Source organism: Rhinopithecus roxellana, chromosome 7, assembly GCF_007565055.1.
Source record: "Rhinopithecus roxellana isolate Shanxi Qingling chromosome 7, ASM756505v1, whole genome shotgun sequence".
Taxonomy (NCBI): Eukaryota; Metazoa; Chordata; class Mammalia; order Primates; family Cercopithecidae; genus Rhinopithecus; species Rhinopithecus roxellana.
Window position 1 is genome coordinate 107709529 of NC_044555.1, and position 27433 is coordinate 107736961.

General features: G+C 37.8%; 1 pseudogene; it reads right to left on the minus strand.

The window, feature by feature from the left end:
- Positions 1–6275: 6275 nt before the first annotated feature.
- LOC104665222 overlaps positions 6276–27433 on the minus strand; it is a 54891-nt pseudogene continuing 33733 nt past the window's right edge.

Below are 27433 nucleotides of genomic sequence, written 5' to 3' on the forward strand. Positions count from 1 at the left end.
TCCAAAAAATCAATGAATCCAGGAGTTGGTTTTTTGAAAAGATCAACAAAATTGACAGACGGCTAGCAAGACTAATAAAGAAGAAAAGAGAGAGGAATCAAATAGAAGCAATAAAAAATGATAAAGGGGATATCACCACCGACCCCACAGAAATACAAACTACCATCAGAGAATACTATAAACACCTCTACGCAAATCAACTAGAAAATCTAGAAGAAATGGATAATTTCCTGGACACTTAGACGCTCCCAAGACTAAACCAGGAAGAAGTTGAATCCCTGAATAGACCAACAGCAGGCTCTGAAATTGAGGCAACAATTAATAGCCTACCCACCAAAAAAAGTCCAGGACCAGATGGATTCACAGCTGAATTCTACCGGAGGTACAAGGAGGAGCTGGTACCATTCCTTCTGAAACTATTCCAATCAATTGAAAAAGAGGGAATCCTCCCTAACTCATTTTATGAGGCCAACATCATCCTGATACCAAAGCCTGGCAGAGACACAGCAAAAAAAGAGAATTTTAGACCAATATCCCTGATGAACATCGATGCAAAAATCTTCAATAAAATACTGGCAAACCGGATTCAGCAGCACATCAAAAAGCTTATCCACCATGATCAAGTGGGCTTCATCCCTGGGATGCAAGGCTGGTTCAACATTCGCAAATCAATAAACATAATCCAGCACATAAACAGAACCAAAGTCAAGAACCACATGATTGTCTCAATAGATGCAGAAAAGGCTTTTGACAAAATTCAACAGCCCTTCATGCTAAAAACACTCAATAAATTCGGTATTGATGGAACGTACCTCAAAATAAGAGCTATTTATGACAAACCCACAGCTAATATCATACTGAATGGGCAAAAACTGGAAAAATTCCCTTTGAAAACTGGTACAAGACAGGGATGCCCTCTCTCACCACTCCTATTCAACATAGTGTTGGAAGTTCTGGCTAGGGCAATCAGGCAAGAAAAAGAAATAAAGGGTATTCAGTTAGGAAAAGAAGAAGTCAAATTGTCCCTGTATGCAGATGACATTATTGTATATTTAGAAAACCCCATCATCTCAGCCCAAAATCTCCTTAAGCTGATAAGCAACTTCAGCAAAGTCTCAGGATACAAAATTAATGTGCAAAAATCACAAGCATTCTTATACACCAGTAACAGACAAGCAGAGAGCCAAGTCAGGAATGAACTTCCTTTCACAATTGCTTCAAAGAGAATGAAATACCTAGGAATCCAACTTACAAGGGATGTAAAGGACCTCTTCAAGGAGAACTACAAACCACTGCTCAGTGAAATCAAAGAGGACACAAACAATTGTAAAAACATACCATGCTCATGGATAGGAAGAATCAATATCGTGAAAATGGCCATACTGCCCAAGGTTATTTATAGATTCAATGCCATCCCCATCAAGCTACCAATGAGTTTCTTCACAGAATTGGAAAAAACTGCTTTAAAGTTCATATGGAACCAAAAAAGAGCCCGCATTGCCAAGACAATCCTAAGTCAAAAGGACAAAGCTGGAGGCGTCACGCTACCTGACTTCAAACTATACTACAAGGCTACAGTAACCAAAACAGCATGGTACTGGTACCAAAACAGAGCTATAGACCAATGGAACAGAACAGAGTCCTCAGAAATAATACCACACATCTACAGCCATCTGATCTTTGACAAACCTGAGAGAAACAAGAAATGGGGGAAGGATTCCCTATTTAATAAATGGTGCTGGGAAAATTGGCTAGTCATAAGGAGAAAGCTGAAACTGGATCCTGTCCTTACTCCTTATATGAAAATTAATTCAAGATGGATTAGAGACTTAGATGTTAGACCTAATACCATAAAAACACTGGAAGAAAACTTAGATAGTACCATTCAGGACATAGGCATGGGCAAGGACTTCATGTCTAAAACACCAAAAGCAACGGCAGCAAAAGCCAAAATTGACAAATGGGATCTCATTAAACTAAAGAGCTTCTGCACAGCAAAAGAAACTACCATCAGAGTGAACAGGCAACCTACAGAATGGGAGAACATTTTTGCAATCTACTCATCTGACAAAGGGCTAATATCTAGAATCTACAAAGAACTCAAACCAATATACAAGAAAAAAACAAACAACCCCATCAAAAAGTGGGCAAAGGATATGAACAGACATTTCTCAAAAGAAGACATTCATACAGCCAACAGACACATGAAAAAATGCTCATCATCACTCGCCATCAGAGAAATGCAAATCAAAACCACAATGAGATACCATCTCACACCAGTTAGAATGGCAATCATTAAAAAATCAGAAAACAACAGTTGTTGGAGAGGATGTGGAGAAATAGGAACACTTTTACACTGTTGGTGGGATTGTAAACTAGTTCAACCATATGGAAAACAGTATGGCAATTCCTCAAGGATCTAGAACTAGATGTACCATATGACCCAGCCATCCCACTACTGGGTATATACCCAAAGGATTATAAATTATTCTACTACAAAGACACATGCACACGTATGTTTATTGCGGCACTATTCACAATAGCAAAGACTTGGAATCAACCCAAATGTCCATCTGTGACAGACTAGATTAAGAAAATGTGGCACATATACACCATGGAATACTATGCAGCCATAAAAAAGGATGAGTTTGCGTCCTTTGTAGGGACATGGATGCAGCTGGAAACCATCATTCTTAGCAAACTATCACAAGAAGAGAAAACCAAACACCGCATGTTCTCACTCATAGGTGGGAACTGGACAATGAGATCACTTGGACTCAGGAAGGGGAACATCACACACCGGGGCCTATCATGGGGAGGGGGGAGGGGGGAGGGATTGCACTAGGGAGTTATACATGATATAAATGATGAATTGATGGGTGCTGACGAGTTGATGGGTGCAGCACACCAACATGGCACAAATATACATATGTAACAAACCTGCACGTTATGCACATGTACCCTAGAACTTAAAGTATAATAAAAAATAAAAATAAAAAATATTATTGCTAATGCTAATGTCAAAAAGCTTTTCCCTTATGCTTTCTTCTAGGAGTTTTATGAATTTAGGTCTTATATTTTAAGTCTTTAATCCATTTTGAGGATTGTTTTATTGTGTGTTCGTGTGTGTGTGTGTGTGTGGTGTAAGATAGGGGTCCAAATTCATTCTTTTGCATGTGGATATCCAGTTTTCCCAATATTATTTATTGAAGGGACTATTCCAATATTACATTCTAGATGTAGTGCTCTTGTCAAAATTTGGTTCATACTATGTGCTTGGGTTTATTTCTGGATTCCCTGTTGCTCCCAGTGGTCTATGTGTCTATTTTTATGCTGGTGCCATATCATTTTTATTACTGTATCTTTGTAATATAATTTGAAATTAAGAGGTGTAATGATGCCTCCAACTTTCTCTTTTCTATCCAGATTGCTTTAGGCATTTGGGGTCTTTTGTGATTTCATATGAACTTTAGGATTGGTTTTACCATTTCTGTAAAAAATGCCATTGGAATTTTTATAGGAATTGCATTGAATCTATATGGCAGTATGGTCATTTTAACAAATTTAATTCTTCCCATTCATGAACATGGAATTTTTTCCCATTTGCTTGTGTCTTCTTCAGTTTCTTTCATCAATGTTTTGTAGTTTTCAGTGTATAGATTTTTCATCTTTTTTGTTAAATTTATACCTAGCATTTTATTCTTTATGATGCTTTCTAAAATTAGATCACTTTTTGCACTTCCTTTCCAGATAGACCATTGTTGATAGAAAGAAACACAATTCATTTTTGCATATCGAGTTTGTATCCTGCCACTTTATTGAATTCATTTATCAGTTCTAACAATTTTTGTTTGTGTCTCATATGGTTTTGCTGTGTCTCCCCCCAAATCTTATCTTGAATTTTAGTTCCCATAATTCCCACATATTTTTGGAGGGACTTGTTGGGAGGTAATTGAATAATGAAGATGGTTACCCCTGTGCTGCTGCCCTCATAATATTGAGTTCTCATGAGATCTGATGATTTTATAAGAGGCTTTTTCCCCTTTTGCTTGGCACTTCTCCTTGCTGCTGCCATGTGAAGAAGGACATATTTGGTTCCTCTTCTGTCATAATTGTAAGTTTCCTGAGGCCTCCACAGCCCTGCAGAACTGCAAGTCAATTAAACCTCTTTCCTTTATAAGTTACCCAGTCTTGGGTATGTCTTCGTAAGGAGTGTGAGAATGTACTATACAGTGTCTTTAGAGTTTTGTTTTTATATATAGGATTATGTTATCTTAAAACATAATGTTGTTTCTTTCTAATTTGCATCCTTTTTTTCTTGTCTGAGTTCACTTGCTGGTGTTTGCAGTACTGTGTTGAATGAAAATGGTAAGAGTGGGCATACTTTCCTTTACCAGATCCTAGAGGAAACATTTCAGTTTTCCTCCACTGATTATAATGTTAGCTGTGGCAATTTTTTTTTGTAAATATTACATAAGGTTTTCTTTTATTTAAAGATCATTGACAAAATACCATATCCATAGATTTGCTTTCTGTCATATAGCTGAATGTGTTAAGTGTTTGGAATTCCATTCTTACATTTAAAAGTCAACTGAATTGCCCAGAAGTTTAGATGCATTTGTTTTGTTCTTTATCTTATCCACATTGAAGATGTAAGTAGGTCATCTGAAAGCATTGGGGTTGATTACAACCACATAATGCATGTCTTTCTAAAGTTGAGTATTGGTGTTACACAAATGGTTCTTATCTTGGAGGCAGAGAAGCTGACAGGTGGAAGGAAGGAGAGAGAGAGTTCTGTGGATTGCTGAGGCCTTTTAATAAAGACACAGTAGGGAAAGCCAAGGATGACAGCTGGTGGCCAACTACTAAGCACACTCTGCTGGGCGCCCCAGGCCACCTTGGCCCGGCCATCACCTGGCGAGGGCCTCTTTCCCAGGCTCCTGCTGCCGGCCGCCCCCAAAGTGCTCCCCATAGGACAGACTGGGACTTGGATGCTGAAGGATTTTTCATCTGTTCACACATAGGCGTTCAAGCTCAAAAGCCTAACCCCTAGCACTCCCAAGTAAGTGCTGAACCCTGCACATGGGAACAATCCAGTGTGTCCCCAAGATGTGGCCACAGACCTAGACAGCTGCAGTGCTCTACGGCTATCTGAAGGTTCCTGACACTCTGCATAGTACAATTTAAATTATCCAAGGAAATGAGTAAAGTACCAGATTCTAGACCCATTGTGGCTCTGAACTGAAGGGGAGGTGGGAAGCACAGTATCTCATTATGTTGCCTATACTAGGAACAGATCAATACAAACACACAGGCAACAGGGATGGGGGGAAACGTGGCGTCAGCGCTGCTGTCAGCCCAGCGCAGCGCCAGCATCACCCCCTCCACCCCCAAAGCGCCTTGGCCCAGCAGAAAAGAAACCAGCCGGCCATTTGCTACACCTGGCCAGAGAGGGGAGCCTCAACCACGCCCGGTGAAAAGAGTGAACTAGCTGGACCACCGCCTTGAAAGAGCAGTAACAAACACGTATGAACACATGCAAGCATTCACTGTATCTTCTCCGTGGACTCCCTACCGCTCTTCCCTGGCCCCCACTTTCAGCCTCACTGTTTCTCGTGTGAGCCTATCTGCTTGGACAGTTCACTGGGGAGGGGGTCATAGAGCCAGGACTCCTTCTAAATAGGAATGGAAAGAACCCTGCAGATATTTTTATCCTAGTTGTGAAAACAAGGTGCCTCTGATCTCTATATCCATCACAGCCAAATACCAACAAGGTCCCTGCCATTCCCTCTGTCAGTGACTCTGATTTTTGTTGGAAGCCCCAGCAATACAGAACTCAACATGCAGGTCAGAAGAGAAGTACTGAGGAAATGAAAGGAAATGCCTGGAGTTGGGCCACTGTCTAAAGTAAAAACAGAAAGCAAAGGAGAAAAATGACGCAGCACCGCAGCCCAAACGTCCCACTGACAGCAGCCACCTCTGCTCCTCCAAGGAACCCCATGTGCTGCTGGGAAAACAAGGAGCAGGAGGAAAAGGACATAAGGAAAATGGGGAAGCAGCAGAAGAAAGAAAAAAACTGCACAAATAGGCACTAGATAGATACAGCAAAGCCAAGAATGTACCAAAAACCACTTGTTAACAGCTGACATGCATTCACAAGCTGTGTTTCCACTGTGAGGAGGCCAACGGCAGGCGTGGGAGTGGCGGCTGCAGGAGAGCTGCAGGCTGTGGTCCTGCTCTGACCCCCCATGCCCCATTCCCTCTCAGCCGCAGGCTCATTCTTGCTCCTTTTGAACGACTTCCTCTCTATGCCTGGCACCCCCGAAAGATAGCAGAGTTGGGATTGGCTACTTGATTGAGGGGTGTCCTGACTGTTCGAGGTTTAAGCTGGAGTCGTGTTCTCTGTGCTCTTTCCTCTTCTGTGGGTTCTCTGAAATCCATGTTGGATCTGCGGAGGGGAGGGCCATCTCTTAAGCGGCTGCCCATGGTGGGGGCTGTTTGCCAGTCACCTGGGCGACTACCTCCCCTTCCCCCTAAGAAGTCATCCCTGAAGCCAGAATTGAAGTCATCCTGGGAATCCCATCCACCTCTAGATTCTCGATAGCTACCCATTCCTCTGTCATCTGGTCCACCTTTTCTGAATCCAAAGCCACCTTTATCTTGTTTTCTGCCTTCTGCAATGTCTACATGAAGTGACCCATTGCCCAACAGTGCACCATTGTATGTCAAGGCTTCCTTAAGGGAATCCACTTCATCGAATTCTACATAGCAGAATCCTTTAAATTGATCTGTGTCTTTGTCTCCGACTAGTCATACACTCCTTATGCTGAGATCCTTAAAGATAGCATCTATGTCGCCCTGAACCTTATTAAAAGGTGGATTTCCTACGTAGGCTGTGTAGGGGGTCTCTGTGGGCAACTCCTTCTGGCTACGGAAACCATGGCCACCAGCACTGCCGCGGGACCCTCTGCCGCACCGAAGCTGCTGTAGGCCCGATTGTCATAGGTCGAAGTCTGCCATTTGCCGTCTCCGCTCAGAGAGGAACCAGCAGCTGTGGCATTTTAATAAATGGCCTGTATTATATTGGAAAATATCTCATTTATACCTATTTTATTGAGAGGTTATTTTTTAAATCACGAATGGATATTGTACTTTAGCAAATGCTCTTTCTGCATCTATTGAGATGATCGTGTTTTTTGTCTTTTATTCTAGTAATGTGGTGTATCACATTTTTTGATTTGTATATGTTAAAATAACTGTATACCATGGATAAATCCCACTTGGTCATGATATAATATTTTCATGTGTTATTAAATTTGGTTTTCTAGTATTTTACTGAGGAGTTTTACATATATGTTAGATGTGCTAGCCTGTAATTTTATTATTTTTAATTTTTGTCTGGCTCTGATGTTGGAATGATTCTACCTTTATAAAAGGAGTTGGAAGTATTCACTCTACTTCTGCTTTTTGTAATGTTTTAACAAGGATTGGTATTAATTCTTCTTTTATTCTTTGATTGAATTCAGCAGTGAAACAATAATGTCCTGAACTTTTCAGTGGATTTTTCAGCAGGAAACTTGTAGGTCAGAAGGGAGTGGGTATCCACTGTTATTTTAACACTTTTGTGTTGTAATTTTGCCCTGGAATTATAAGTAATTTATGCACCACCATTATAGTAATACAATATTCTGGTTTTGTCTATATAGTTTCCTTTACCAATAAGTTTCATACTGTCTTATACTTTCTTCTTGCTATTTACTATCCTTTCATTTTAAATTAATGAATTCCCTGTAGAATTTATTGTAGGGCAAGACTAGTGGTAATAAATGCCCTAAAACTTTGTCTGATAAAATCTTTATTCCCCAATCATGTTTGAAGGACAGATTTGCTGGGTATAGTATTTTTGGTTGAAAGTTGTTTTCATTCCAGCACTTTGAATACCAAAAGTTTATTACTACTAATCTTGCCTTACAAGAAATTCTAAAGGATATTCATTAATTTGAAATGAAAGGGTAATAAATAGCAAGAAGAGAGTTTAAGAAAGTATGAAACTTATTGGTAAAGGAAACTATATAGACAAAACCAGAATATTGTATTACTATACTGGTAGTGGATAAATTACTTTTAATTCTATAAAGTTAAAATACAAAAGTGTTAAAACAATTATAAGTTAATTATTTTAATGTCTATATAAATATGTGTAAGTTGTGACATCTACAGCAAACAAAGTGGGTGGAGGAGATGTAAAAGTAAAGACTTCTTCTATGCAAGTGAAGTTGCTATCAGCTCAAACTATTTCTATAAGGTATTTTGTGTATGCTCTTTTGTAACCACAAAGACAATACCTATAGAAGTTACTATAAAAAAAGAAAAAGAGAAAGGATTAAAAGCCTATCAACACAATAAAACAAAGAAACATAAAAGAATAAAAAAAGGGAAAAAAAAAGACCTGTAAGACAAACATACAAATATAAACAAAATGGCAATAGTAAATCCATCCCTGTCATTTGTTACTTTAAATGTTAATGGACTAACTTCCCCACTAAAAAGATAGAGTGGCTGAACAGGTTAAAGAATAAAAAGGAAGAATATCCAACTGTATGTTCTGTATAATAAACTCACTTTAGATTTAAGGACATACATAAGTTGAAACTACAGGGAAGGAAAAATTTATTCCATGTGATTGGCAACCAAAATTAAGCAGGAGTGGCTATACTTTTATCAAAATAGAATTTAAGTTAAAATTGTCTCTAGATAGAATAAAGCTCTTTACATAATAATAAAAGGGTAAAATTAACAGGAAGTTATACCAGTTATTAATATATATGCACTCAATATCAGATTACTTAAAGCAAATATTGACGAATCTAAAAGGAGAAATGATAACAGAATAATAGTAGAAAAATTTAATTACCCCACTATCAATAATGAATAGAACTTCTAGACAGAAAATTAATAAATAGTGGACTTTAGCAATACTATAGGCTAAATAGACCTAACAGACATATACAGTACTTTTCTTCCAACAGCAGAAGAACACACATTCTTCTGAAGCATACATGGAGAATTCTGCAGAATGGATCATGTGTTAGTTCACTGAACAAATTTAAAATATCAAAATTATACCAAGTATATTTTTTGACCACAATGGAATAAAACTTGAAAGATTAACATTAAAAAAGGGAAAATTCACAAATATGTGGACACTAAATAACATAATCTTGAACAATTACTGAGTCAAAGAAGTAGTCAAAAGAGAATCTAAAAAATATCTCAAGGCAAATGAAAAGATAATTTACTAAAATTTGTGATATGAAGTAATCACAGTTCTAAGAGGGATGTTTATAGCAATAACTGCCTACATTGAAAAAGTTTTCAAATAACTATCTTTATACCTCACTAAACTAGAAAAACAGGAACAGGCTACACCTGATGTTAGCAGAAGGAAAAACATAATGATCAGAGCAGAGATAAATGAAGAACGGAAAATGATAGAAAAAAATTAAACTATGAATTGGTTTTTTGAAAAAAAAAATCAAAACTGACAAATCCTTAGACTAAGAGAAAAGAGAAAATACTCAAATAATTAGAAATGATAGCTTCAACAGTAGAATGGATGCCTCAGAATTAAAACTGATTATAAGGGACTATTATAAATAATTATATGCCAACATATTGGATAACTTAGAATAAATGGATAAATTCCTAAAAACATACAATCTACCAACACTGAATCAGGAATAAATATAGACCAATAACACATATGTAGATTTAAGTAGTAATTAGAAAACTCTCAACAAGACAAGCCCAGGATTGGATTGATTTATTGCTTTATTTGTATGAGAAATATATGGGTAGGACTTGCTGCAAACATAGTCTGACCCAGAGATTAAACTGTGGTAATCGATAGATTCTGTTTCTTCCTACATTATTTCAATTCCTCATTCCAATTCATTGACTATGCCGCTTTCAGATGATTTCATTCTTTAGCTGACATTTTCCATGGGGTTGCTGGTTTCTAGCTCTCTAGGCTTATAACCTCAGAGTTAACAGTTCCAGCAGAAGAGAGTTCGCATTGCCAGAGGTTCTGCAAGATGTCCTGGGATTGTCTTTTTGGCTTAATTGGACCAAATGCTCATCTCTGAACAAGTGTCAAAGCCCATCCACGTGTCATATGCTGATCAGCCAAGCCTGGGTCACATGTCCATGCCTGGAGCTGGGACAGTCTAGAATGTGAAGTAGTGGTTCTCTGTAGAACAAAAGAAGTGCTGTTATCAAGTGTAGAATGGGTCTTGAACAGGTAGAAGAAGCATATTTCTTTACATCACATATAAACCAAGTACTCAAATACTTTGTAAATAAATGAATCTTTGGGAGCCTTAAGTATTTTTTCCTAAATGTATGATGATCTATCTATGATAGTCTATTATCACTATGCCTACTTTGAAAGGTAAATAATACGTGGAATACTGACTAAAGTGTTCAGTACATTTCCTGACACATTATCTTTACATCGGATTGCATTTAGAAGAATGGCAACAATTAAACTACCAAGCCCATTATTTAGCCCATTTAATATTTATTAAATATTATTTAATGGCTAAATGATGCAAGTTGGCTGGGCATGGTAGCTCACGCCTGTAATCCCAACACTTTGGGTGGCCGAGGCAGACAGATCATTTGAGGTCAGGAGATTGAAACCAGCCTGACCAACATGGTGAAACCTTGTCTCTACTAAAAATACAAAAATTAGCCTGGCATGGTGGTACATGCCTGTAGTCCCAGATACTCAGGAGGCTGAGACAGGAGAATCGCCTGAACCCAGGAGGCAGAGGTTGCAGTGAGTCGAGATCACGTCACTGCACTCCAGCCTGAGCAACAGAGCAAGAGTCCATCTCTAAATAAATAAATAAATAAATAAATAAATAAATAAATAAAACAAGTTTAAGAAGTAGTTCATTCTTCCTCAGTTGATTCAAACTTGTTCAAATAGACAGTTTTCTTGGTTTATAAATGTATTACATAATTTTAAATTCAGCGTGCCCTTGTAGAAGGCACTTAGTTTTCAAAGGCACATCTGTATGTCCTTTCTCCAAGAGCTTTCATTTATTTTATTTTCAAAATATCTACTAAAGGAAATAAAATTGCTTATAGACTTAACATGGTCTTCATCAAATGTTTCCAATGCTGTGCTTTTGCACTAAATGTTCAAATAACTTGTTAAAGAAGTATGCCTATGCTGATAATCCTTATTGGTGCTCATTTCTAAACATCTGATGTTAAAACATCTTCTTAGAATAAATGTGATCTGATCTAAATAAATTAGATATGCTAAAATTATGCTACATATTAATATGTTATAATTTTGCTGCAGTGAGTATGATCTAAATAGGCTCATTGTTTTACCTTTTGGATCAATGTAAATATAGGGTATATGGTGTTTTCTCTGAACTACATTTATGTATATATTATCTATATTTTTCTGTACTAGCTACTGAGTAAAAATGTCGTTCTCAACCTATCTTCAGTAAGGCATGAGCTTGGAGTTGTTATTCTGGGTTTGAGGATAGACTTTGCTGATGTATTTTGACATTCTTTTACTCACTGTTTGATTTTTTAATCAAGAGAACACATTTTTTGAGAGGGGTGCTGGTGGTAAACTGTAGGTTGTGGTGATACAAGAAATTTTAGAATAGTATACCCAAATAAAATGTGAACTCTTATTCATAGGATAATTGGCACTTTTCTATAACCAGCTAAACTAATATCAGAGTTTGAATGCTATAGACCCTCCTACATACCCTTTTGTACCCTACATAGTCTCTTGTAGCCTCTCTTAACCCATTTTTTGTTGCTATAAAGGAATACACGAGTGAGTAATTTATAAAAGAAGAGGTTTATTTGTCTCATAGTTCTGCAGATTGTGCAAGAAGTATGGCACCAGCATCTGCTTCTGGTGAGGGCTTCAGGCTGCCAGCAGTCATGACAGAAAGGGAAGGGGAACAGATGTCATGTGGCAAGAGAGAGGGAGAGAGAGGAAGAAGTGCCAGACTCTTTGTAACAATCAGTTTTCACAGCAAGAACTCACTCATTACTATAGAGCAAGAACTCACTCAGTACTTTGAGAATGGCACCAAACAATTCATGAAAGACCCACCCCCATGATCCAAACACCTCCAACATTGAGGATCAAATTTCAACATGAGATTTGGAGGGAACAAATATTAGAACTATGTATTTGCCTTCCTTTGTAGACCTCATTCATTTCACACCTGTGGCTGTGAAAATGAATGAGGTCTACAAAGGAAGGCAATGATCTACTCTACATACTAATGGAATTGTGGGTTATAGTTGGCTCAGTGAAAATGTGTGCTACTTTCATTCATTGAATTAACTGCATTTCAACATATTCCATATTTTCATGTGTGTCTTTATTGCCTATCACCCTTACTGGAATATTATGTGGTCAGATATGTTTTTCTGACTAACTGATTGCAAGATCTTCAACCTCTAAAATAGTGCCTGGTATATAATAGGGAGCCAATGAATATTTTCACTGAATTATGTGATTATTATGTGCCAATACTCAAGTTGTGGGAGGGACTCTGTGGAAAGATGTCCAACAGTGGCGAATTGTGCTGAAGCTTGGTAAAGAAGTCAGTGCCAGAGATAAAGATATAGAGGTTAACTTCATTAGAAATAATAGCTGAAGGCACAAGACTGAAAATGACAAACTTATGTATCCCCAAGCATTGTCTAGTATGTTTAAACTTCAATAAATGAATGCACCATAACACATAAAATCCTCTGCAAAGAAAAGAATGAAAATGTGTTTTTGTAAAACCCAACATGGATACTTGACTAATCTTTGTGGAGTAGAGCTGTTATCATTGACCCATCTTCCCTTGAAATATCTTTTTTCTCATTGCCATTGGAAATGGTTTTTTTTCCATTCTTATTTTCTCAAAAGTATACAACAAACTTTTTCAGAAAGCATGGAAAGTTTGCTTACATATTCTAATGTTACGATGTTTAAAATCTCGTCAGTTATAACCTTAATACCATAAATATTTATGGATGCAGCCCATATAAACAGAAACCTTTTGGGATCCTCAATAAATTTTTAGAGTATAAACAACTCCTGAGACCTGAAAATTTGAGAACTGTTGCCTTTCGGCTTATAATGCTTCTACCCTTCTATTCCCCTCCACTCCTTCCTTCCTTAGACTTTACTGTCAAGTGTTTCTAATCTATTGACATTTCTCTGAACCCTCCTTAATTTACTATATTGCTTCAGGTACCTGCATATATGTTTTGCTTTCTTCTTGGAATACCCCTTTTCACTTTATTTACTTGTTAAACTTCTGTTCATTCTTAAAAGCTCAGTTCTGGAATTGCCTGTTCTATGATGCTTTCCTAGAATTTTCCTGGCAGACTTAGGTGCTTTGTCCATGATGCTAAGATAGCATCTCCTGCATTCTTCAATGATAGTATGTATGGTACTTTATTGGAATGACTTTTTGTACATGTGTTAGTATCCCAAGAAAATTCTTTGAGGATATGAACTGTGTTTTTAAAGAATGTTTTCCCCAAGGAACAGCATATTGCTTTCCACATAGCCAGTGCACAATAAACATTTATTGAATTTATATTGAAAAACATATCTAATATTGATGGAGCACCTATTTGCAGGTATTATTCTATGTACTCTGATAGCACTATCTCAAATTAATCCTTACCTTATGAGGTAAGTACAATTTTCATGTAAAGGAATAATAACATGATGATAACAAGGCTCAATAAATGTTACTATTATAGTCATTATCATAATCATCCCCAAGTTGGATGAAAAAAATTAAACATAAATCAGTTAATTAACTTGCACAAAGTTACACAGATATTAAGTGGGATAACTTTGGATCCTGGAAGTGTGGCTCTAGTACCAAGGCTCTGAAGCACTATACTTACACTAATTGTGTATAAACAAGTGAATAATGGTGAATAGAAACAATTATGGAGATATCCCCATGGTTTGACAAGTCCAAATTTAACTAATCTATTTCTGGAGAAAGTGCTGCAGCCTCTTTAGCCAGAAAAGGATGGAAAAAAATCATGAAGATCCTGTGAGGTGAAGAATAGTGATATATTATGGGGAAGGAGGTGACAGCTTAATAGGAGATTTACCACAAGAGAGTCAGTTGAAATGAAAATCTGCAGCATTTGTATACAAGGGTCAAGTAGGAAATAGATAACCAGTTGCTGTATTTTGGGGAACAGGGAAATAAATACATAATATCATTATATCTTGAGAGTTTGAAACATTGTCCAACCTGTTGCCTCATGACCATGGGCAGAAGATGGCCCTTATGCTGGAGCAACCTAAGAATCAAGATAGAAAAGGACAAATTCAACAGTGAGGAGATCAAGTTTGGACTAAGGACTATTTTGCAGACATGGCTGGACTCAATGCTTGTAAACGAACTGCATAGGCATGTTTATCAATAGGATAATCAAGTTATATCAAGCATTAAAGATACATATGTGTAACATATAAATAGTGGGTTAACAATAATAATATGAAGTATTTGTAGGTTGAAGTGGCTTTCAACTGTTCCTCAGAAGTATAGAGACCCTGTAAAACCCTTTCAAAAGCTGTCAAAGTTGGTGGTGGGGGGAGGGGGTAAGTAGACAGTGCTTCAAACTACATACTTCCACAGTAACCAAAGGATGTCTGCCTTTATCTTCTCATATAATAGGTTTTTACATGATATTTCAGTTGACCAGAATGGTCTTCCTGTAGTTAAAGTTACTTTCAAAATCATTTAGCTTTAGTCACTAAGTGTTTTCACATAACTTTTTGGTAATTGTCTTAGCTACTCTTTTTATAGTTGAGAAAACAGATCAGAGAAGTGGGATAATTTGCACAGGATCACAGACTAGTACATTGTGGAGCTGGGGCTCAAACACAATGTGTTAAATTCCAAGTGCAGTTATTTTTCTGTAACATCAGTGATGGCTACCTGTGGTGGAATATGTTTAACATTTAAGGGGAGTGTGGATATAAAGACCAAAGGGAAGAACACAATGCATAGTCTTGGCCCCAGGGTATATTCCGTTGACTCCCATGACTATATCTCCCTATCTATCAGAATCTGAACTTATATACTTCACTGTCCTGTTTTTAGAATAAATAATAACATACACTCTCTGTACTCCTAATAAAATCAGACTCTCTACTTTTGTACTAGATCCTAACCATTTTCACTTACTCTGGAACATTACTTCAGCAATTCTCTTATCTCTCTCCAACATCATCACTTTTTCTTTTAACTTGAGTATTCCTCTCAGTATACAAATATACTCTATTTCTCCCATGTTAAAAGAAACCATTCTCTTTACTTCACACCTCTTTTCTCCACTAACTCGTACCCAATTTCTGTGTTCTCTTTTGCCTCAAAACTCCTTAAATTTGTCTGTATGTGGTCTTCAAATCCTCTTCTCCCATTTCCTTTTAACCCATTTCAATAAGGCTATTCCTTCCATGACTCCACTGATACTATTGTTGTCAAGGTCATTGATGACTTTAATTTTCATAGATGCAGAGGTCAGTTTTCATACCTTATGTTACTTGTTTCAGTAACAGCAATTTACCCTTCTTGATACACATGTATTTGGCTTCCAGGAAACCACACTCTGTTCCTCAGTACCTCATTGGTCATCTGTCTCTGTCTCCTTTGTTTATCACTTCTATCCTTTTCTTCATGACATCATAATGTAGCAGTGCCCTTGGGCTTAATCTCAGGACTTCTATTTTGTCTACACACATCCCTTTATTGATCTCATTTAGCTTCACAGCTTCAACTGCCATCTATGAGCCAAATACAATAATAATTACTTCTTCACTCCACACCTCTGCCTCAAACTGTAAACTTACATTTTCAACTGTTTACCTAATGTGTCTACTTTAATATCTAATAGGCATCTCAAATGTAACTTGTCCCAAACTGAACTCCTGATACCCCCCCGCCAACACCCAATATCTTTCCTCTTTCAGTAAATGGCAATTCCATCTGCTCAGTTGCTTAGATGAACAACTTGCAAACATTCTTGATTGCCTTATTTAACAGACCACATTCAATAATTCAGGAAATGCTGTCGGCCTTACATTCAAAACATCACCAGAATCCAATTACTTCTTCCAATCTCCTCTGCTATTATTGTTGTCTGAACCACCATCAATTCTCACATGGATTATTTCAGTAGTTTCCTTTCTGGTGTCCCTGGCTTGCATTCTTGCCACTGTATAATATATTATCAATATAGTAACCAGATAATTATATTAAATTGTAAGCCAAATAATATCTTTCTTCTATTCAAAACCCTCCAGTGCATTGCCATCTCTCAGTGTAAAATCCAAAGTCCTTATGATGACCTATAAAGCTCTACTTGAAATGCTCCTATCTGTCCCTTACTTGATCTTTTCCTTCTCTCTCTTCATCACTCTGTCTCTTCCAGACATACTGGTTGCCCTGTTCTTCCTTGAGCACACTGAGCCATGCTAACTTTTGTATTTGCTGTTCTGTATTTTTAGAATATTGTTCCCCAAATATCTAATGAGGTTTACCTTGTTCTTTCCTAAAAATCTCAATGAAGAGTACCCTGTTCACCTCATTTATAATTGTAGCTCACTTCCTCTCCACTTGTAATTTCCTTCATCTACATTTTATTTGTACATATTGCTTTTAATATTAGTTATCTGCATTATGTTTATTGTTTATTGTCTATTTGTTCCTGATAGAATATAAGCTATATGTGGCAGGGATTTTTGTTGTTGCATTCATGCTAAATCCCCAGTACCTGGAACGTAATAGGAACTCAATAAATATTAGATAAACAAATTAATCTGTAAAGGCAAATAAAAATAAAGTATGTAACAGAGTCTTACATATGTTAGGCACACAAATAGTCACTTATCCTTTTATTTATTTATTTATTTATTTTTATTTTTATTTTTTTGAGATGGAGTCTCAGTCTGTCGCCCAGGCTGGAGTGCAGTGGCGCGATCTTGGCTCACTGCAATCTCCACCTCCCAGGTTCATGCCATTCTCCTGCCTTAGCCTCCCTAGTAGCTGGGACTACGGGTGCCTGCCACCATGCCTGGATAATTTTTTGTATTTTTAGTAGAGATGGGGTTTCACTTTGTTAGCCAGGATGGTCTCGATCTCCTGACCTTGTGATCTGCCCTCCTTGGTCTCCCAAAGTGCTGGGATTACAGGTGTGAGCCACGGTGCCTGGCCTGCCCTTTTAATTTTTAAAAATTACTTCATGCAATGAGAACACAACATGAAATCTGTCTTCTTAACACTTTTTAAAGCATACAGTACAGCATTGTTGACTATGGGTACAATATTGTACATCAGATCTCTAGAACTTATTCATTATGCTTAACAGAAATTTTATGCCAGTTGATTAGTAACTCTCCATTTCCTTCATTCTCTAGCTTCTGGCAAATATTATTCCATTTTTTGACTCTATGAAATTGAATATTTTAGATACTTCATATAAGTGCAGTCATGCATGTTTATCCTTCTGTGACTAGTTTAATTCAAACAGCATAATGTTTTCAAAGTTCACCCATGTTGTTGTATATTGCAGAATTTCATTTTTTAAGGCTGAATAATATTCCAATGTATGTATGTGATGGTTAATACTGAGTGTCAACTTGATTGGATTAAAAAATAAACAGTATTGATTCTGGGTGTGTCTGTTAGAGTGTTGCCAAAGGAGATTAACATTTGAGTCAGTGGGCTGGGAAAGGCAGACCCACCCTTAATCTGAGTGGGGCGCAATCTAATCAGCTGTCAGCACTGCTAGAATATAAGCAGGCAGAGAAATGTGAAAAGAGAGACTAGACTAGCCTCCCAGCCTATATCTTTCTCCCCTGCTGGATGCTTCCTGCTTTAGAACATGGGACTCCATGTTCTTCTGTTTTGGAGCTTGTACTGGCTATTATTGCTCCTCAGCCTTACTCCTCAGCTATCCTTGCTCCTCAGGCAGACGACCTGTTTTGGGAACTTGTGATTGTGTGAGTTAATACTTAGTAAACTTTATATGTATTATATACATATGTATGTGTGTGTGTGTGTGTGTATATACGTATATATATGTGTGTGTGTATATACGTATATATATGTGTGTGTGTATATATATGTGTGTACATATATGTATATATGTATATATATGTGTGTACATATATGTATATATGTATATATATGTGTGTGTATATATGTATATATATGTGTGTGTATATGTATATATGTGTATATATATTGTATATATATGTGTATATATATATGTATATATATGTGTATATATATATGTATATATATGTGTGTATATATATATGTATATATATGTGTGTATATATATATGTATATATATGTGTATATATATATGTATATATATGTGTGTATATATATATATGTATATATATGTGTGTGTATATATATATGTATATATATGTGTATATGTTGTGTTCCTCTAGAGAACCCTAACACAGATTCTGGTACCAGAAGTGATTCTAGAGGAACAGAATATTAAGAATGGAGTTCTTTTGTTGGTTTGGGGGTTTCTGTAGTTGGCTGCTTAATATAATTAGAGCCCAAAATGCTAAGGGCTCTACTTCTAATAGTGTGGAGAACACTGATAGTCCTTGGCATGACCTGTTTAGAGAGTTATGCAAAATAAATGCATTTGACACTCTTGATTTATCACTTGTGAGAGGCAAGGAGTTTAGTGACTCTATACATAATACCTTTGACCATATGTGGAGAACTAAGGAACATAATGAAGCTGATTGGTTGCTCATAACTTTAGTGGAGAAAGTGATGAAAGAAAATGATGAACTCAGGGATTCTATCTCCCAGCTTCAGAAGCAGATACTGAGCCTCAGATATGCTAAGATTGCCTTGAGTGAGAGTCTTATCTCCTGTAGAGAAAGAGCTGAAATTTTAGAAAAACAGATACAAGCTTTTAACATGTGAGTGACCGACTTGCAATGAAGGGTACATGCACAACCTCATGAGGTGTCTACTGTTAAAGTGTGCGCATTGATTGCAAAAGAATGAGACCCTGCAACTTGGAATGGGGACATGTGGGAGAACACTGATGAAGCTGGGGACATTGCGTTTATAAATTAGGATGAACTTTTTTTTTGCTAGAAGAAACAGCTTCCCCATCTCCAATAATGGCAACATCCCCTCCCAACCCATGCTGCCATCAGCCTTTCCACCTTTATCTGAGGAGATAAACCCTGCACTGCCTGAGGCAAAAATAATGACCTCCCCTGAGGCAGTTGCCAGGCAAGATAATGTTGATTCTCCTTAGGAGCCACCCCCAACACCTCTGTCTGCTTCTAGACCTATGACTAGACTAAAATCCCGGCGGGCCCCTAGAGGTGAGGTTGAGAGTGTGACCCATGAGGAGTTGTGCTACACTCGAAAAGAACTGCTTGAGTTTTCTAATTTATATCAACAAATCTGGAGAACAAGCTTGGGAACGGATATTAAAGGTGTGGGATAATGGTGGAAGGAACATCGAGTTGGATCTGGCTGATTTTATTGATTTAGGCTCACTAAGTAGGGACTCTGCATTTAATGTTGCAGCTTGGGGAGTTGAGGTTCTAATAGTTTATTTGTTTGGTTAGATTAAATATGGATTAAATGTTGGCCCACTGTGAGTGAGCTGGAAATGCCTGATCTCCCTTGGTTTAATGTAGAGGAAGAGATCCAAAGGCTTAGGGAGTTTGGGATTGTGGAATGGATTAGTCACTTTAGACCTACTCATCCCAGCTGGGAGGGTCCAGAACATATACTTGTGACCCATGCCTTGTGAAATAGATTTGTGAGGGCAGCACATGCATCTTCTGTAATTGCTCTTCTCTGTATGTCAGATCTAACAGTGAGAACCACAGTCACTCAACTACAGAATTTAAATACCATGAGAATAATTGGATCTGAAGGTGGCAGGGGCCAAGTAGCAGCACTCAACCATAAAATGCAAGGTGGGCATAGCTACCATAATGGACAACAGAGGCAACGTAGCAATCAGAGTAATCTGACTCGTGTAGAGCTCTGGCATTGGCTAATTAATTACAGTGTTCCTTGAAGTGAAATTAGTAAGAAACCTACTGCATTCCTACTTAATTTATATAAGCAGAAAACTTCCAGGTCAAATGGACAGAAGACTAATTTGAATTATAAAAACAGAGAAGCATGGCCCCTCAATCAATTTCCAGACTTGGGCCAGTTTACAGACCTAGTATCCCTTGAATGAAGGGGAGGTTGTGTATCCTTGAGGAAAGACCCCACTACATTACTGAAAATTTATGCAGTGAATCTTTCTCTCGTCCTTCCCCAGGGCGACCTCTGGCCCTTTGCCAGGGTAACTGTGCATTAGGAAAAGGGAAATGATCAGGCATTTTGGGGACTACTGGGCAGTAGCTCTGAGCTGACATTGATTCCAGGGGAGCCGAAAAGTCATTGTGGTCCTCCAGTTAAATTAGGGGCTTATGGAGATCAGGTAATTAATGGAGTTTTAGCTCAGGTCCAACTTACAGTGGGTCCAGTGGGTTCCCGGACTCATCCTGTTGACATTTCCCCAATGCCAGAATGCATAATTGGCATAGACATACTTATCAGCTGGCAGAACCCCGACACTGGCTCCCTGACTGGTAGGGTGAGGGCTATTATGGTGGAAAAGGCCAAATGGAAGACATTAGAGCTGCCTTTTCCTAGAAGAATAGTAAATCAAAAACAGTATTGCATCCCTGGAAGGATTGTGGAGATTAGTGCCACCATCACGGACTTGAAAGATGCAGGGGTGGTAATTCCCACCATATCCCTCTTCAACTCGCCCATTTGGCCTGTGCAGAAGACAGATGGATCTTGGAGAATGACAGTGGACTGTTGTAAGCTTAACCAAATGGTGATTCCAATTACAGCTGCTGTGCCAGATGTGGTTTCATTGCTTGAGCAAATTAACACATCTCCTGGTTCCTGGTATGCAGCCATTGACTTGGCAAATGCATTTTTCTGCATTCCTGTCCATTAGGCCTACCACAGGCAATTTACCTTCATCTGGCAAGGCCAGCAATATACCTTTACTGTTCTACTTCATGGGATTATAAACTCTCCGGCTTTGTGTCATAATCTTATTTGAAGAGAACTTGATTACTTTTTGCTTCCGCAAGATATCACACTTGTCCATTACATTGATGGCATTATGCTTATTGGATCCAGTGAGCAAGAAGTAGCAAACACAGTGGACTTATTGGTGAGATATTTGCATGCTAGAGGATGGGAAATAAATCTGACTAAAATTTAGGGACCTTCTATTTCACTAAAATGTATAGGGATTTAGTGGTGTGGGGCCTATTAAGATATTCCTTCTAAGGTGAAGGATAAGTTGCTGCATTTGGCCCCTCCTACAACCAAGAAAGTGGCACAATGCCTGGTGGGCCTATTTGGATGTGTCACTCTAGCCCATTTATTGAGTGACATGAAAGGCTGTCAGTTTTGAGTGGGGTCCAGAAAAGGAGAAGGCTCTGCCACGGGTCCAGGCTGCTGTGCAAGTTGCTCTGCCACTTGGGCCATATGATGCAGCAGATCCAATGGTGCTTGAGGTGTCAGTGGCAGATAGGGATGCTGTTTGGAGCCTTTGGCAGGCCCTAGTAGGTGAATCACAGAGCAGGCCTCTAGAATTTTGGAGAAAGGCCCTGTCATCTTCTGCAGATAACTACTCCCCTTTTGAGAGCTAGCTCATGGTCTGTTACTGGGCGTTGGTGGAAACTGAACATTTGTCTCTGGGCCATCAAGTCACCATGTGACCTGAACTGCCTATCATGAACTGAGTGCTTTCTGACCTATCTGGCCGTAAGGTGGGTCATGCATAGCAGCATTCCATCATCAAATGGAAGGGGTATATATGTGATCCGGCTCCAACAGGTCTTGAAGGCACAAGTAAGTTACATTAGGAAGTGGCTCAAATGCCCATGGTTTCCTCTCTCCCCTGCATTCTTTCCCCCAGCCTGCACCAATGGCCTCATGAGGAGTTCCCTATGATCTGTTGACAAGGAAGCAAAGACTAAGGCCTGGTTCACAGATAGTTCATGATGTACAAGCACCACCCGAAAGTGGACAGCTACAGCACAATAGCCCCTTTCTAGGACATCCCTAAAGGACAGTGGTAAAGAGAAATCTTCTCAGTGGGCAGAACTTCTAGCAGTGCACCTGGTTGTGCACTTTGCATGGAAGGAGAAATGACCAGGTGTGCAATTATATACTAATTCATGTGCTGTAGCCAATGGTTTGGCTGGATGGTCAGGGACTTGGAAAAAGCATGACTGGAAAATTGGTGACAAAGAAACTTGGGGAAGAGGTATGTGGATGGACCTCTCTGAGTGGTCAAAAACTTGAAGATATTTGTATCCCATGTGAGTGCTCACCAATGGGTAACCCTTGCAGAGGAGGATTTTAATAATCAAGTAGATAGAATGACCCATTCTGTGCACACCACTCAGGCTCTTTCCCAGCCACTGCTGTTATCACCCAATGGCCATAAACAAAATGTTCATGGTGGCAGAGATGGAGGTTATGCATGGGCTCAGCAACATGGACTTCCACTCACCAAGACTGACTTGACTATGGCCAGTGCTGAGTGCCCAGTTTGCCAGCAGCAGAGACCAACTCTGAGTACTCGATATGGCACCTCTGGGTGATCAGCCAGCTACCTGGTGGCAGGTTGATTATGTTGGAACTCTTCCATCATGGAAAGAGCAGAGGTTTGTCCTCACTGGAATAGACACCCCAGATATGAGTTTGCCATTCTGCATGTAATGCTTCTGCCAAGACTACCATTAGTGGACTCAAGGAATGCCTTATCCACCGTCATGGTATTCTACACGGCATTGCCTCTGGCCAAGGCACTCACTTTACAGCTAAAGATGTGTAGCAGTGGGCTCATGCTCATGGAATTCACTGGTCTTACCATGTCCCCCATCATCCTGAAGTAGCTGGATTGGTAGAACAGTGGAATGGCCTTTTGAAGTCACACTTACAATGCCAACTAGGTGTCAATGCTTTGCAGGGCTGGGGCAAAGTTCTCCAGAAGGCTGTGTATGCTCTGAATCAGCCTCCAATATATGGTACTATTTCTCCAATAGCCAGGGTTTACATGTCCGGGAATCAAGGGGTGGAAGTGGAAGTGACACCACTCACCATTACCCCCAGTGATCCACTAGCAAAACTTTTCCTTTCTTGATTTTGGGACATTATGTTGTGCTGGCCTAGTGGTCTTAGTTCCAGAGGGAGGAATGCTGCCACCAGGAGACATAATGGTTCCATTAAACTAAAAAATTAAGATTGCCACCTGGACCCTTTGAGTTCCTTCTACCTTTAATCAACAGGCTAAGACAGGACTTACAGTGTCGGCTGGGGTGATTGACCTGGACTGTTAAGATGAAATCAGCCATACTACTCCACAACAGAGGTAAGGAGGAGTATGCATGGAATACAGGAGATCCATTAGGGTGTCTCTTAGTATTACTATGCCCTGTGATTAAGCTCAATGGGAAACTACAACAGCCAAATCCAGGCAGGACTACAAATAACCCAGACCCTTCAGGAATGAAGGTTTGGGTCACTCCACCAGGAAAAAACAAAAACAAAAAACAAAAACAAACAAAAACAACATGACCTGCTGAGGTGCTTACTGAAGGCAAAGGGAATACAGAGTGGGCAGTAGAAGGTATTCCTCAATAGCAGCTACCACCACGTGATCAGCTGCAGACATGTTAAGTGTATTTCCTCCTTCTTTTGTTGAAAACATATTTGTGCATGTATACAATTGTACTAAGAAAATACCTTCATTTTATTTCCTTTCTCCTGTATCATGTGACATAAGATTTATTGAGTTCATTTCAGCATTTAAGTATTGTTAACATTATGTAATAGTATTTGGGTTGGTGATTGGTGCGTTTCCGGTTGTATGAAGAATAGTTTGTATTATGTTAGGTGTAATTATGACCTTATTATTTTCTTTATTTTAAGATTATGTATGATCTCAGGAGATGTGTATGGGTTCAGGTTTACAAGGGGTGAACTTGTGATGGTTAATAATGAATGTCAATTTGATTTGATTGAAGGTGTTGATTGTCTCTGAGGGTGTTGCCAAAAGAGTTTAACATTTGACTCAATGGGCTGAGAAAGGCAGACCCACCCTTAATCTGAGTGGGCCATAATCTAATTAGTTGGCAGCTCAGCTAGAATATAAGCAGGCAAAAAAATGTGAAAAGAGAGACTGGACTAACCTCCCAGCCTACATCTTTCTCTCGTGCTTCCTGCCCTCGAACATGGGACTCCAAGTTCTTCAGTTTTGGAACCTCAGACTGGCTTTCCTTGCTCCTCAGCCTGCAGATGGCCTATTGTGGGACCCTGTGACTGTGTGAGGTAATACTTAATAAACTTCCCTTTAAATATATATGTATGTATCCAGAATATATATCCAGAAGTGGAACTGCTGGATCATATGTTTCTGTTTTTATTTTTTTAAGAAACATTGATAATATTTACCATGGAAGCTGCACTATTTTGCATTCCCACCAATAGTGTACAAGGGCTCCAAATTCTCAACATTCTTGCCAACACTTTTTTTTTTTCATAATAGTCATCCTGACAGGTGTGAAGCAATATATCATTGTGGTTTTTATTTGCATTTTTGTGTTGATTAATCATGTTGAACATTTTTTATATACCTGTTGATCATTTGTAAGTCTTCTTTGGAGAAATGTCTATTTATATCATTAGCTTATTCTTAAAATCAGATTATTTTTTGTTCTACTGAGTTATAGGAGTTCCTTATACATTTTGGAGATTAATCTCTTATCAACTATATGACTTCTTTTTACTTAATTAGAACATTCAACCTCCTTGAAAGAGCTTGATATAAAGTCTATGCTGCTTTCTTCAGGAAGAATGTGATTTTTTATTTGTTTCTCAATCCCAAGAAATTAAATTTATTCTTTTCCAGTCGACTCTATTAAAGGTACTGCTTGTATTTATGGTCTGAATGAACCATAGACAATTTATAAATTAAAGTTGTTTAAACCTTTTCAGGATGATGGTGAAGGCAGGATAAGTTTTCTTATGTTGTGAGCATTTAGATAATTTTCAGGTAAGATATATATATATATAATCTCTGATATATATATAAATCTCCTATATATATATATACCTCCTATATATCCTATATATAGATATGTCATATATATCCTAAATATGTCATATGTCATATATATATGCCATATGTCATATATTTCATATATATGTTATATATATTTCATATATATGTTGTATATATTTCATATATATATATATATATATATTTCTCTTCTGTGGTGGACAAATATTTATTTTTTGATTGCCAGTAATGGGGATAGATTTTTCTTTGTATGGAGAGTATTCTCTAAGAAGATATCATCTCATGCTGGTTCAATTAGTACTGAGTACTCTGGTATAAGGGTATTTATAAAATGTGGAGTTTCTTCCAACTCTGTTAGACCCCAAGAACAATATATTAGGAATTTATCCTTAATGATAGACATGAGAAGGAGTATAGAAATGGTACCACAAAAAAGTAGTGCTTATTATAGTAATTTGTGCGTGAGAAGCATTTAGTATGTACTTGTTGAACAGATGAATTAAGTCATATGATTAACTCAAGTATTTACTGAGTTCTTAGTGATTGTCACTATGTAGTTGGTTTTTTATTTATCAGGAAAAAAATTACACACTGAGGCTTTTTTCATTCGATTGGGTAAGCAAACCTAATCAAGGACCTTGAAACAATTATACAAAAAATAGCAAGTAGTACAACTACAAATCAAGCCATCTGGCTAATTCAAGGCCTATATAAGTCAGTCTGCATGTTTAAGATGATGTAGAGAATGCATCTAGGTATTCATAAGATTTAGGGGCTGAATTAGCTGGATATTTTGGTTTAAGATTATTATGAATTACTCAGTCTCTTCTGACTAAGGATAGGAAATAGAAAAATGATATGGTATTCCCCTTTCCTGATACCACTGTCCTATAATTGTTCTTCTCAACCCCCACACATCAATCAGTTCAAAATGAACATCCCTAATCCAAAAATATAAAATGCTCCAAAATCCAAAACTTTGAGTGATGATGTGATGCCATAAGTGGAAAATTACACAAAGTGCTTAACAAAAACCTTTTTTTATTCACAAAATTATTTAAAATATTGTATAAAATTAACTTCAGCTATATGTGTAAGGTATATATGTAACATAAAGTTCATGTTTAGACTTGAGTCCCATTCCAAAGATATATAAACATGTATACACAAATATACCAAAATTCAAAAAAAATCTGCAATCTAAAACACTTCTGGTCCTATGCGTTTCGGATAAGGGATGCTCAACCTGTGTATGCATACTATGTATATGCGTATATTTGTTAGACATTTTACCCTATGCCCAACTGTTTATTAGACATTTTACCCTATGCCAAACTGTTCTTTAATTGTCATTTTCTCCTCTATTACCAATACTATTTTTGAATGCATTACTTTCTGCTGAAGTGATTGTGGAATACCTATAATCTGCCATGTTATATGTCCTGTTCACATCAAATATGTTTAGTTCTGTTTTACTGGAAGTTTTAAGGATGTGGAAATATATTTATACGTGTAGGTTCATAGTTATGCACATTTTAATTGTTTCCAAACTAACTTTTTTTTCAAAATATGCTACAAAGAGTGTTTGTTCTTTTTTAATTTTTATGGGTACATATTAGATTAACATATTTCTAGGGTAAATGAGATATTTTGATACAGGCATACAATGTGTAATAGCCATATCAGGATAAATGGGGTGTTCATTACCTCAAGCACTTATCATTCTTTGTGTTACAAACATTTTAATTAAACTCTTGTAGTTATTTTTAGATGTATAATAAATTGTTCTTCATTGTAGTCACTGTTGTGCTGTCCAATACTAGATCTTATTTATTCTGTCTTATATTTTTATAACCATTGACAATCCTCAATTTCTGTCCCCCCCACAAGACTGCTCAGCCTATGGTAACCATCTTTCTATTCTTTATCTCTGTAAGTTTAATCGTTTTAATTTACAACTCCTACAAATGAGTGAGAACATTTGAAGTTTGACTTTCCGTGCCTGCCTTCTTTCACTTAAGATAATGTCCTCCAGTTCTTCATATGTTATTGAAAATGACAGGATCTCATTCTTTTTTAATGACTGAATAATACTCCATTGTGTATATGTACCACATTTTTTTTAGTCCATTCATCTGTTGATGGATACAGGTTGCTTCCAAATCTTGGCTTCCAA